The sequence below is a fragment of the Typopeltis vanoorti genome, chromosome 12, assembly GCF_054136105.1.
Source record: "Typopeltis vanoorti isolate ZY-2024b chromosome 12, IOZ_Tvanoo_1.0, whole genome shotgun sequence".
Lineage (NCBI taxonomy): Eukaryota > Metazoa > Arthropoda > Arachnida > Uropygi > Thelyphonidae > Typopeltis > Typopeltis vanoorti.
Genome location: NC_143560.1, coordinates 15,616,049 through 15,628,324, shown reverse-complemented (window position 1 = coordinate 15,628,324; position 12,276 = coordinate 15,616,049). Strand labels below are relative to the sequence as shown.

The window sequence follows — 12,276 nt, the reverse complement described above, 5'->3', positions numbered from 1 at the left end:
AAATTAATAAATATATTTATATATCTCGAAAAATAGGGGGTGCTTCATTTCCGTAGTGCCAATGCACGAGTCGCCCCAGGTTGACGATTTCTTGATTACAAAATTTGGCTGATTAAATGAACAGGGAGATATGATGGAGACATATATGTCATGTAAAGAGTTTAGATTAGAGGATTGATTATAATCGATATTACTATTACTACGTCACAGGTCCAAGGTGTTCGTTATGGATGAATCGCGGGTGGTTACTCCACTTCATACATCCCTCCTTATCCACACAACTGCACTATCCATACTGCGGAGAGCCGTCTATCGCTCACAGTGTTTTTTTTCTTTAAATTGTGCATGTTCTCTTGCCGATCTGATTGTATGTGAGATGAAAAAACTGAAGTTACTAAGCGGAAAACACTGCTGCCACAGCATGAGATCAGCTAACTCATTCAATTAAAAAACGTTCAGATGAAGATTCCAATTGCACTATTGAAGAATTTTTTTGTACATTGTATAGGTGTTGAAAGGTAATAGTCATACCTTAAAACTCAATACGATTGTGGATAGTACGGGCGAGAGGAGAATTATGTGCTTTGTGAATGATTGAAATAGGTTTCTGTAGTCATTCATGAGTTGCTTTGTTGAATGAATTCAAGCCAACAATGTATGAGAGGTATTATGCAAATGCTTGGTGAAATTTTAGTGTATCCCTCACTTTGAGTCTATGGAGGAGCCCATATAATAAAAAAATAAGTTTCCAGACAATGTTTCCAGACAAAGGCATTAGTGGACTTTTATATTATATATAAAAGTCCACTAATGCCTTTATTTTCCGAAGGGAGTAGATGAAACTATTTTAACACTATGTAACTTTTCGAGATTGAGGGGCAGTGAATCTCCACCCTTAGTCAATCAGATATCTGATCGAAACTATAACTGTCGATTTTATTGAATTTATGGGATGAAAAACCCGAGTTTTAGAGAGAGAAAACCCAATAGCCATGCCGGAGATCGATTAACTCGTGGATTGCTCAAAGAAAGGCTTAGCAAAAGATCCTTTAGTCGGCTGCTAGAAACAAACCTAGAACAGTCTTTCTTAAGGTGGCCTAGAGCTATCGATGCGATTGTCAATTCCATAGAATTACAACCGCTTCTTTTATTATTACACGGTATCTTTATGGAATCAGAAAATTTATCCAGTTAGACATTCCTGGAACTAATTCATTAACGAAGCACTTTCAACTATATCTAGCAACCCATTTCACCTATTCACTATCCCCAACTAAAGATATAGTGCTAAGACAATTGCTAAACACGCTGTTTTGCATTTTCTAGGCATTAATCTTTGTTCTCTCCCTTCCTGACATATTCTGAAAACAACATTCACTGTCAATTCTATAAAACTCTTTAATAACTTATATGCTTCTATCATGTCCCTCTTGTTCCCTACCAGTGTAAGATTTTGAAGCTCATGGATCTTCAATTTATTCTCAGAGGAATGATTCCATCACTTGCTACAATGTTCTTCACTCACTTTGAATATTATCTATCACTTCTTCTTCCCGATGGAATCCATGTAATTCAATCTGTTTGCATCAGTCCAGATGTGACTTGTTAAAGCCTTATAAAGGGGAATAACATCTTTATGATCCCTGGTTGTCAGTGTGTTCTACAACAACCATGCAATCTGATGTGCTGTTTTGGCCATATTTGAAATATTCCCTCCAAACTTCAACTCTCTATCTACAAGAACCCCCAAATTCTTAGTCTCACCAATTTCCTGCAATTCAATTCAATGGAACTGAATTGCTTCTTCTGAAAGTGTGCCACTTTACACTTGCTGTTAAACTTGTAATCATTTACACTTGCCAATGCTGCCATTTATTCAAGTCATCATTCAGGATCTCTATGTCATCTATGAAGGCTCTCCATTTACTCATATTTTCATTATTAGCAAAACACCTTAATATTTCCCCTGAAATCATTTCCTATGTTACTGATATACAAATTAAGCAGCGGATGATGAAGTATTGAATTATGTGGTACACAGCTAGTCACCAGCTTTCTCCCAGACTCAATCCCTCAAGAAATCACTCTTTTATACCTACCCATCAGCTCTCCCTTAATCGAAATCACTAGCTCCATTTGTTCTAAGTTATGCAACAGAGTTCTATGTAGAATTCTGTCAACCGCCTTTTTAAAGTCCAGCAGTATTATTGAGAAGCAATTTCCTTTATCAAGCTTAATTGTTACTTTAGTATAAAAAAGCAAGAAAATCACTAAAGGCAAGGTGCTAACGTTCACACAACCATTTTGGCCTTTGCGATTATCACATTTCTGTTTACAAAATTTTAAATCATGTCTTTTAACCAACTTCTCCAACTTAACCATCACTGTTGAGATGCTGATTGGCCTCTTGTTATTTTTGAAGTTTCCTTTATAGTATAACTAATTATTTCCTCTTTTCACTCCATTGGTACTTTATATCTGAGACTTAAACAGCTTGGTCAGAGAAAGTGCTAAGTCCCTTGCATTTCTATTACTTGGATTGGTATATCCTCTAATCTCATTTGTTTCAGAATCTCACTAAGTACCTCCAATGCATCAAAAGTATAGCTTGCCATCAGTCAACGTTACAACTTACATTGCAGTATCACCAACTCGATGGTATTCCCTTGTAAATGATCACTCCATCACAGAACTATTTCGGTTGTTGCTTCTGTTAACTCTATAAGCATTTGTTAAAGTCATCCTTCCATAGTAATAATTTTATTTGCCAAATGATGAAAGAACCCCTTAGGATATCATTGGGCCTCATTATCTAGATTCGTTTCACACTTAGTATTGACCGTCCTTACTATACAGGTCACTTTTTATGCCTGTGCCTTAAATATAGCAAGGGCATGTTGCTCCATTTTTTCTTTACCTTCATTCCAAGTTTTTTCTTATTCTAAGACTCCTAATTAATTATGCTGTTCATCCATCTAACTCCTTTCTGACTTTTACTTTTAGCTATGTATATAATCTGATACTGCTTTCTTCAAACACCCCTTGACCATCTCCTGTACTCTTCGTTGCCTATGCCATGTCACTGCTGCAAGCTGCGCTGCCCAATTGTCATAATGACCTACTTTGTTACTTTGTAATTCCACATATCCTTCTTTTTAATAGAAAATTCTGAATGTTTGGCAATTTCACAGGTCAAGACATATGATCACTTTCCTCCAGAAGAAGCAGTGTGGCCAGATTGGTTGCTAATATGTTGTCTGATGTTATTGGTAGAGCCAGTAATCTCTAACATTGTGGCCTTTCCATTACAAGCTGTTTCAGGTAATTATCTCTTTTTCAGCTATATAAATTCAACTTCCTTATCTCCCTGAGACTTAAAGAGCTTGATCATAGAAAGTGCTAAAGTCCCTTGCATTTCTATTTTTCAATCTATATCTCAATAGCTGAAATATCTTGTAATAATTACTCAACGTATACGCATCATGCTAATTTGTCAATGCATGCCATCTGGAGCCTCCCTTCTATATCCCCTGGCCTTTACCCCAAACAATTACATATTTCATCTGGATGATCTCCATATGAGATGAGATGCCTTCTAATGAACTGCTTTCTACATCTCTGTTCTATTGATGCACTTCTGTTTGGTTTCAATCATTTAACTGTCATCAGCAAACCTCTTCTACCATTCTGTTTCCTGTTTTATCTCTGAAAATACTATGTACCTTTCATTCTATCGCTATGACTGCTTCAACCTCGGTCAACTAAATCTAGTTAATGACTATAACTCCTGGTCAAGTTCAGCTGTACAATGGCAAAAACTCCCACCACTTATTTCGAATACTTCTGACATTAGTACACTGCAATTCCCCTTCTTCATTAATCCTACAAGCTGCATTACATCTTGTTTTGATTATCCAATTAAACTTAAGAACTTGGGATCTACATTTAATATCATGAGATTATTTTTCCGCTTGCTTATCTCTATGTTGCTTAGACTGACACTCACTTGCATGTTCACTAAACATTTCTGTGACTCTGCACTTCATAACTCTCACTGAACAATGCTTTCTGAAGATACCTTATTCCGAATTTGTGTCACTTCACATAACCACCAAACTCAGCACTTATGCACCCTTTAAAATTTGTAATAACACCAATGTACCACCATCTCAGGAAAACGCAGTTTGGAGAAGGTTAGCTGGCCCAAGACGATCACTGATATCAAGCAGCATCCAGTGAAGAAACGGCTAACAAGTGTCGCCATATTGTAAGCTCTAATCCTAACAAGGAATTTAAAAAAAAAAATAGCTAGTGCTTTTTTATTCCCGTATAGGGAGTAGGCGAGGGCGTTTTAGCCCTTTCTAATTTCTGGAGACTGATTGGGCAGTTCAATATGCACTGGTAGCCAATCGGAGATAGCTGGCCCAAGGCTATCACTAATTATGCGGCACACAGTAAAGAGACGATTAAAACGTGCTGCCATCTCGTGGTACCTAACCCTACCACAATATTTTTAATGTCTGAAAACAGCGTGGGTTCTACGGTCGATTTTCTTGAGTTTACATGACGAAATATCCGAGCTTCCGGGGAGAAAAACGGAGAAAAACACTCCGCTTGCCCTAGCCAGAGATCGACTAACTCCGGAACCGGTCGAAAAGAGGCTTAGAAAAAGTTCCTCTAGTTGGTGATTTGACGGTTTAGTGCTGAGGAGTGTAAAAACCACTTCCACTGGGCAGCCACTTTAAATGCTCACCACTTCCGGGATGAAAAACCCGATTTTCTGCGAGAAAAAACCGGACTGATCAACTAACTCGGGAACCGGTCGACGAATGGCTTAGAAAAAGTTTCTTTAGCAGAAACCAACTATATATATTCATACTAGGTTAGGATGAGTCTAAGGACTCCCTGGAGTCACCCGTAGAAATAATAATAATAATAATAATAATAATAATAATAATAATAATAATATTCATCTTCATATGAGATGAAGAAAAGTTCCTCTAGTCGGCGACTAGAGCCTATTCTTCGAGCAGCCTAGCTGCTGAGCAGTACAAATGCTGTACACTGAGTTACACACAATATCCCAACACATACATTTTGTTTACAATGTCTTTCAAATTTCTTTTAGTTATTGAAAAATTAATTATAGAACAGTCCTGCACTTGTCGCCTGCGATGATACGGTGACAAAAAAATAAAAGTTAATAAAAAAAAGTAATAAAAAAAATCTGCCATCGTAACAACTAAGGAAATGCCTAAGAGCAGCAAATTAGGACGGCTGTAAAACTGGGAAAATTGTATTTCAACCGTAAAAGCGCCGTTTTAGATTTTTAATTTTACATGTTTTCTTGAATTTAGGAGGGGAAATAGTGCTGGCCTAGGGCGACAAATGTTCTAACAACGGTTTGTTTGTCTTACAAGACTTTTTCGTATCCCAATAGTACGAGTACCACCATTTGAAAAACACCGCTTTATACTAATCTTCCTGCGCACTGATTCATTCATACTGATAGCTTTTCGTCTCAGTTCACATCTATCATACCGTGATACCGGTTATTATTCAATGCGCACATGTAGGATTCAACGTGTAAGTAATGAAATACGTTTTCTGTTCGTTATGTTTGTATGTCGAGATGATGAGATTCTGCAATATGGTATGAATCGTGCGAGAACAAATAAATAAGAATGGTGCTGTTCGAATATCAGAATTCCTGTAACTTATTAAGCAGGCAAAAAGTGTTTAGGATGGACTCCTGGAGATTAGTCCGAATCAAAGTGCATGTGATGTACATACAGTCGACCTTGCAGTGGAACTCTAATACCAGATATGATTTTTTTTCTTTTGTTCAATTAGCTAAAGTCAACACATCACCTGCTCTGAAGAGCTGTGTTGTATTGTATGATTGCCTAAGAGAGAAAATAATATCCTCTGTGTGAACAACCAACAGAAATTAGATTGGGCCACTTAGAGGAAAAAGAAGGGGAAAAAAGATGTTTAGAACCACCCACTGATATAAAATAAAGCTAGCTATTTTGCTACTGTTCTTTTGGAAATGGCAAACAAAATCAAGTGAACTGTTAAAGAAATTAATGAATGAAGTAGAAAAAAAGGCAAAAAAAAAACTGAATGCTAACAGTTACAAATAATTGCAACAATCGAATATTATTGAAGTCAATTACCTTTTCGATAAACTCCTGAAGAACACTTGTTGGGACTCATGAGATACATTGTATCTTGGATTGTAACTAGAATATGAGTCTGCACAAAAACATTCAGAACCAAGGCTCGCAACATTGGTTTCCCATGGTAGTACCTCAATATGCAAGCCGCACATCACACAAACCAACATGCAGCATTGTCTTCAGTGGTGCAAAGTGTGTGTACTGTGGAAGCTGTATTAGAGTGAAGAATCATGCCACACCCTCTACTGAGCAGATGGGTTGTGTGGGTGTGGCCAGTAGAATAACATCATCATCAAATTCCTGACGTACCTTCAAGGGGTGTACGGGATATGATAGTACTACATGAAAAATTTAGGACTTAACTTCCTATCTACAATTTTCCTCCAAATCAATCTGTTACCTGTCAAGACTCCAACATTATCAGATTTAATATTTCTATCTTCTAATGCACTTTTTACCATATCAATCCACCTATATCTTGGTCTTCCTCTGGGTCTTTTTCTTGCCAACTTGACCGGAACACTTGTTTTGCTAATCTTTCTTCTCTCATTCTGTTTAAGTGACCATACCACATGAGATTAGCTCTGCTAACACATTCCTGGATGCTAACAATCTCAAGTTCTTAACTAATTTCCTCATTTTTAAAATGATGTTGCCGTTGATGCCATCTGTTCATGCCCCTAATCTTTCTCAGGACTCTCATATCTGTGGTCTCCAGTCTTTGGTCAAGTGTTTTACTTCTAACCCAGCTCTCAGATCTGTAAGTTAAAATTGGTTTGAACACTGTCTTGTATACAGCTAATTTAGTGTTCCGACTAATTTCTCTCTTATTCCATATAAATTTATTCAGTTGACTTTCTACCATAGGAGCTTTGTTGATTCTGTTGTCTATTTCCATATTTAATTTACCATCTTCACTAAAAATCGTGCCTAAGTAGTTGAAATGTTTTACTTGTTCAATAGGTTCTTCATTCACAATGCTGTTGATATTTTCAATGCTTCTGCCTATTTCATCGTCTTTGTCTTGTTATTGCTGACCTTCATACCATATCTATTACAACAGTTATTCAATTTAGTCAGTGAATCTTGCAGACCTGTACCAGATTTATTCAGAAGGATGACATCATCCACATTAAGTAAAGAGCTGACATTAACATCTCCAATTTTGATATAAGGTTTAATACCACTTTCCTTCATAATGCACTCCATATAGATAAAGAATAATAGAGGAGATAATGTACATCCTTGTTCTGACACCAGATTTAACATTAAACCATCTTCCTGTACTTCCTTCAGTTCTAACTGCTGACTTACAACTCAAATAAAGACGAAGTATTGTTTGATGTAATGCACCACTGACACCATACAACTGCAGCGTTTTGAATAGCTTCTCTCTTGGCATCTTGTAATATGCTTTTTCCAAATCTATAAAACTTAAATGCAGATCTTTGTTATATTCCCATGACTTCTCAACTATATGTCATAACATGAAAATCTGATCCTGACAGCCTCTATTTGGCCTAAATCCAACTTGTTCTTCACCAAGCTTCTCTTCCACAATCCTTTCTCAACTATTTCTCAAGTATACTGACATAAATCTTACTAGGAACACTCAGTAATGAAATGATTCTAATTCTCACATTCAGTTTTATTTCCCTTTTTATATATGGGTAGTATGAGAGCACTACTCCGATCATCTGGAATTCATCTCTCTCTCTAGGCCTTCTGAATTATGCAGTGCAGCCACTGTAAGACTTTTATACCTCCATACTTGAGCATTTCTGGTTGAATATCATCTACTCCTGCTGCCTTCCCACATTTCAGGCTTTTGATGGTTTTTACTACTTCAAGTATGGATATGTATTCTTGATTGTATGCCTGGTCAGTGTTTTTTTCCACCATGCTGTCACAGATTGTTTCATTTTGCAAGTTTTCGAAGTAATTACTTTATACTTCAAGGATATCTTTTTCTCCTGTTTTCATGTCACCTTTATCATCTTTGATTCCTTTTACAGCACTCTTTCCTCCATTTCTGAGCTTTTTCAACAGGCTCCAGAATATCTTGCCACCTTCCTGATATTTAATTTCTGTGTTCTAATGAAAGTCTTTTCGTGACGTTTGTTTAGCTAGTTTTGCACAGTGGTTAGCTCTCTTACATTTGTCTCTGTATTCTCTAGTGTCCTGCACCAGAGAGAAAACATCGCTATCAACAATAACATAGTCAATGAGACGTTTCTTGTTCTTTGCATCTTCTCTCCATGTGAATTTGTGTACATTTTTATGTTGGAACTTGGTGTTAGTAATAACCAGTTGATGTCCTGAGCAAAAATACAATAAAAAAGTTTATTAGATTTGCCCTTTTCTCCAAATTTTCCCAAAATATTTTTGTATGTCTGACAATAATTTCTTACTCTGCTATTTAGATCCCCAACAAGGAACAACTTTTCCTTTTTCATTGTGTCAGTTGCTTTCTCTAAAGCCTCAAAAAATTCCTCCACGTCTACCTTAATAAAACCTTCTGTGTGACCATAGGCACAAATAAGTCTCATTGTCCTGTTCCCCATTCATATTTGCCCACATCACTGTACTTGATATCGCCTGTCATTCAAGAAGATTTGCCTCATATTTAACGTTGAATACTAGGCTACTACTTCTTTTCCTTGATTGTCATTGCCTGAATGTAACATTTTGTATTTATTGCTCAGAAAGATCTCATCTGTTTTTTTTTTTTTTTTCAGTCAATCCTATCATGTCGATCTGGTGCTGCTTACCCAATTCCTTAGCTAGCTCCATTTCTTTGCCATTCAGGCTTCTTATGTTGATAGTATCGATGTTAAATTCTCGTGATTGAGTTGGGATGTGTTTTAGGATTTGTTCAGTAGCTGACTTTTTGCTTTTCGCCCTGGTTTCCTGGTGAAAATAATGGGGTTCTTGTTTAACTGGGCGATGCATCAGCTGGCATGAAATTCTTTCACGTTTTGCCATCATTTTTGTATTGTGGTTCAAGTCTATAAGAATACAATTTGGTCAGCTAAATCCCAAATTGCCAGCCCATCCTCGTTTATTCAATATCCAGGTACCTAAGAGAAGGTGAGGATTGGACATTAGGTTAGAAGCCATGGTCGGTTCCCCGCATTCCTTTAAAGGCTATGTGGAGGTCTCCTTTGTTATACAGCTTTGACCCTTAAGCACCCTCAGTAGAATAATGGTTGATTAAGTCATTGTCACTTTGGCTTTCTATTTGAAATGTAATATAGCTTGTCTTTGTCTGTGTGTGTATACTCCAGATGTTGACCTTAATATGAAGGCGAAACATCAGGAAATGAAATATTCCTAACATGGTTGTAGTCTCCTTAATTTTACTGAAATAAAACTGATAGCTTCTTCAGGAAGTTAGAAACTAGGAAAATATTCAGGAAGAAAATTTCTTGAAACTTTTAAACTGTTAAAAAAGAAAATAAAAATTATCGCATGACATTCAGTTTAACTATGCCAATCTGTATTGTCATGCTATTTATTTACTTTTTTTAGATGTAAGCAGTTTATTAGGTCTGATATGCTATGTAATTGTGTGAAAGCCTTCCAAATGTTATGCAAAATGAGACTTTGTTTCAACTTGGGATTTTTGAGACCACTTTTACACTTTTTATATACATATCTGTTTCATTGTGAATTGACATTAATATCATTAGTGCTCTTGGTGTACTGTTGTTGGTAGGGCTCATTGAACTTATCATTGGATAGAAGCAAAACATTGCATTGTGTTGTAAAAGATTTCTGCTCCTAGTGCTTACTGAAAATTTTCTAATTTATTGTTGTTGTTATTATCATCAGACTATGCATGGAGTTAACAGATTTATTCTATGGGAGCTTCCCCCCCCCCACTATCAAGCATAACGCTTAAATACCTTAATCTCATATACTGTTTCATGCACTAAGCCTTTATTTAGTATAGGCCACTGACTACTTTCCAAGTGAGTGGACAAAAAACTTTCACCTCGTTTTCCTTTTGCACACCCTCCTTATACAACTTCCAGGGATGTCCTCTTATTCTGTCCTCGTCTTATATTTTATCAAAAATTTCTACATTAATCTAGTAAATCCATGATTTGCCAGATGGGGAAGGAGTTTTGGGCATTGGTTAGTTCATCTTGGCCATTGACATTATTATTATTATTACGGGCAACTCCAAGGAGTCTATAGACTCATCGAGGGAGACCCTAACATCATGTCAAGAACAACTATTCGATATTCACTACCTCGCCTTGAACTCATTTACAGTCAAGGCACCCACAACAGACTCTGGCAGCTTATTCCACTCATTCACCACTCTCCAAGTAAAAAACCTAGCTCTAACACCCTTTCTAACCATGCTCTTGCCCAGCTTCCATGTATGGCCCCTAGTCCTCCCACCACCAGTCCTATTCTCAAAAGTGTCTTCTGAATTAATCTTATAGAAACCCTTCAGTAATTTGAATGTCTCAATCATAACACCCCTTTTCCGCCTATCAACCAATTTCTGCAACCCACAAATCTTCAACCTCTTCTCATAAGGTTCATTCCATAGACCTGCTATCATCTTGGTCACTTGTCTCTGGATCCTCTCCACCTCCTCACCATCCATAAGAAACCCTGGTGCCCATATCTGGGCACAGTAGTCTAGATGGGGTCTTATCAAGGCTCGATACAGAGAAACAATAACCTGTTTGTCTATGCTTGTTAAAGTATTTTTCAGCAACCAAGTGATTTGATGAGCTGATTTAGCCACTTTTGCGATGTGCCCCCCTAACCTTCAACTCCCTATCACCAACACTCCCAAATTCCTGGCCTCGCCAATCTCCTGGAGTACAGTTCCACCAATGTGATATATTGCTGCTAATCTTTTCACCCCAAAATGCATAACCTTACATTTTGCCACATTAAATTGATATCCATTCTCTTTAGTCTAGTCCTCCAAACTATTCAAATCATCCTGCAAAATTTTGACATCCTGTGCACTCACTATTGCATCATCAGCAAACAAATGAACAGTTCCTCTCAGATCCTTTCCTATATCGGTGATGAACAAATTGAACAGTAGTGGTCCAAGAACAGAACCCTGCAGCATACCACTAGTCACAGGCCGTCTTTTGGACTCTACTCCTGAATAAACCACTCTCTGATATCTCTCCATCAACCACCCTCCTATCCATCTCACCAACTCTGTATCCATCCCCATATGCTGAAGTTTACTGATTAGAATTCCATGTGGTATCCTGTCAAAAGCCTTAGCAAGGTCCAGTAGAATCACCGTAAACCCAATACCCTTATCCAGTTCAGCTGTCTCTGTGTTATAAAACGTGATCTACCCTTCACAAAACCATACTACCCCGTACAGTATCCCATTTTCATATATCCAATCCTGTATTTTCCTCTTGACTATTTTTCCCAAGACCTTGACAACGATTCCTGATATGCTGATCGTTTGGTAATTTGCAACAGCAGTCTTGGTACCTCCTTTATGCAGTGGAACGATTTTCCCCTCTTTCCACCCCCTTGCGACTAACCCAGACCCGAGACTCAAATTAAAGAAAATGGTCAGGGCACTGACAATTCTTTAGCCGCTTCACGTATGACATGAGCTGGTATACCATCCAATCCCACAGATGTATTGACATTGAGGTTTTGTAATAGATATTCACCTCCACTTCATTCACCACAATTCCCATATAAGCTGTTGATTCTTTTATTCCTGCAATGTCACCACCTGGATGACATTAGTGGGGTGTGGCTGACAGAAGATGGTATAGTTAGTGGAATAAAATGTGAAGGGCATATTGTTTTCAGGGAGGATAGAGAGAAAAGAACTGCAGAGGAGTACTGCAACCAAAGAGAGTAAGAGTTTAACTGCAGGCCAGTGGAATAGCACATCTGAGGCCATTCAGTGTGAGGCAGAGGCTGGCAGAATAAAACATATACAGTTGGTTGTTTTTTCCCATCATCCTTTATAGACCGGGGGCTGTAAAGGATGACAGGGATAGTATGCATTGTTAAATAAGCTCAGTGAGTGAGTGGAGGACAGGTAATTATTTTGGTAACTTCAGCTATGGGAACA

At 37.5% G+C, this 12,276-nt stretch overlaps 1 protein-coding gene across 1 annotated transcript in view; it reads left to right on the top strand.

Moving 5' to 3' along the window:
- The first annotated feature begins 5,456 nt into the window (after nucleotides 1–5,456).
- LOC150100595 (glycerate kinase) overlaps nucleotides 5,457–12,276 on the top strand; it is a 97,992-nt gene continuing 91,172 nt past the window's right edge. The window contains exon 1 of the mRNA XM_090401578.1: nucleotides 5,457–5,586. The gene's annotated coding sequence lies outside the window, so the exon portion shown is untranslated. The remainder of the gene's footprint in view (nucleotides 5,587–12,276) is intronic.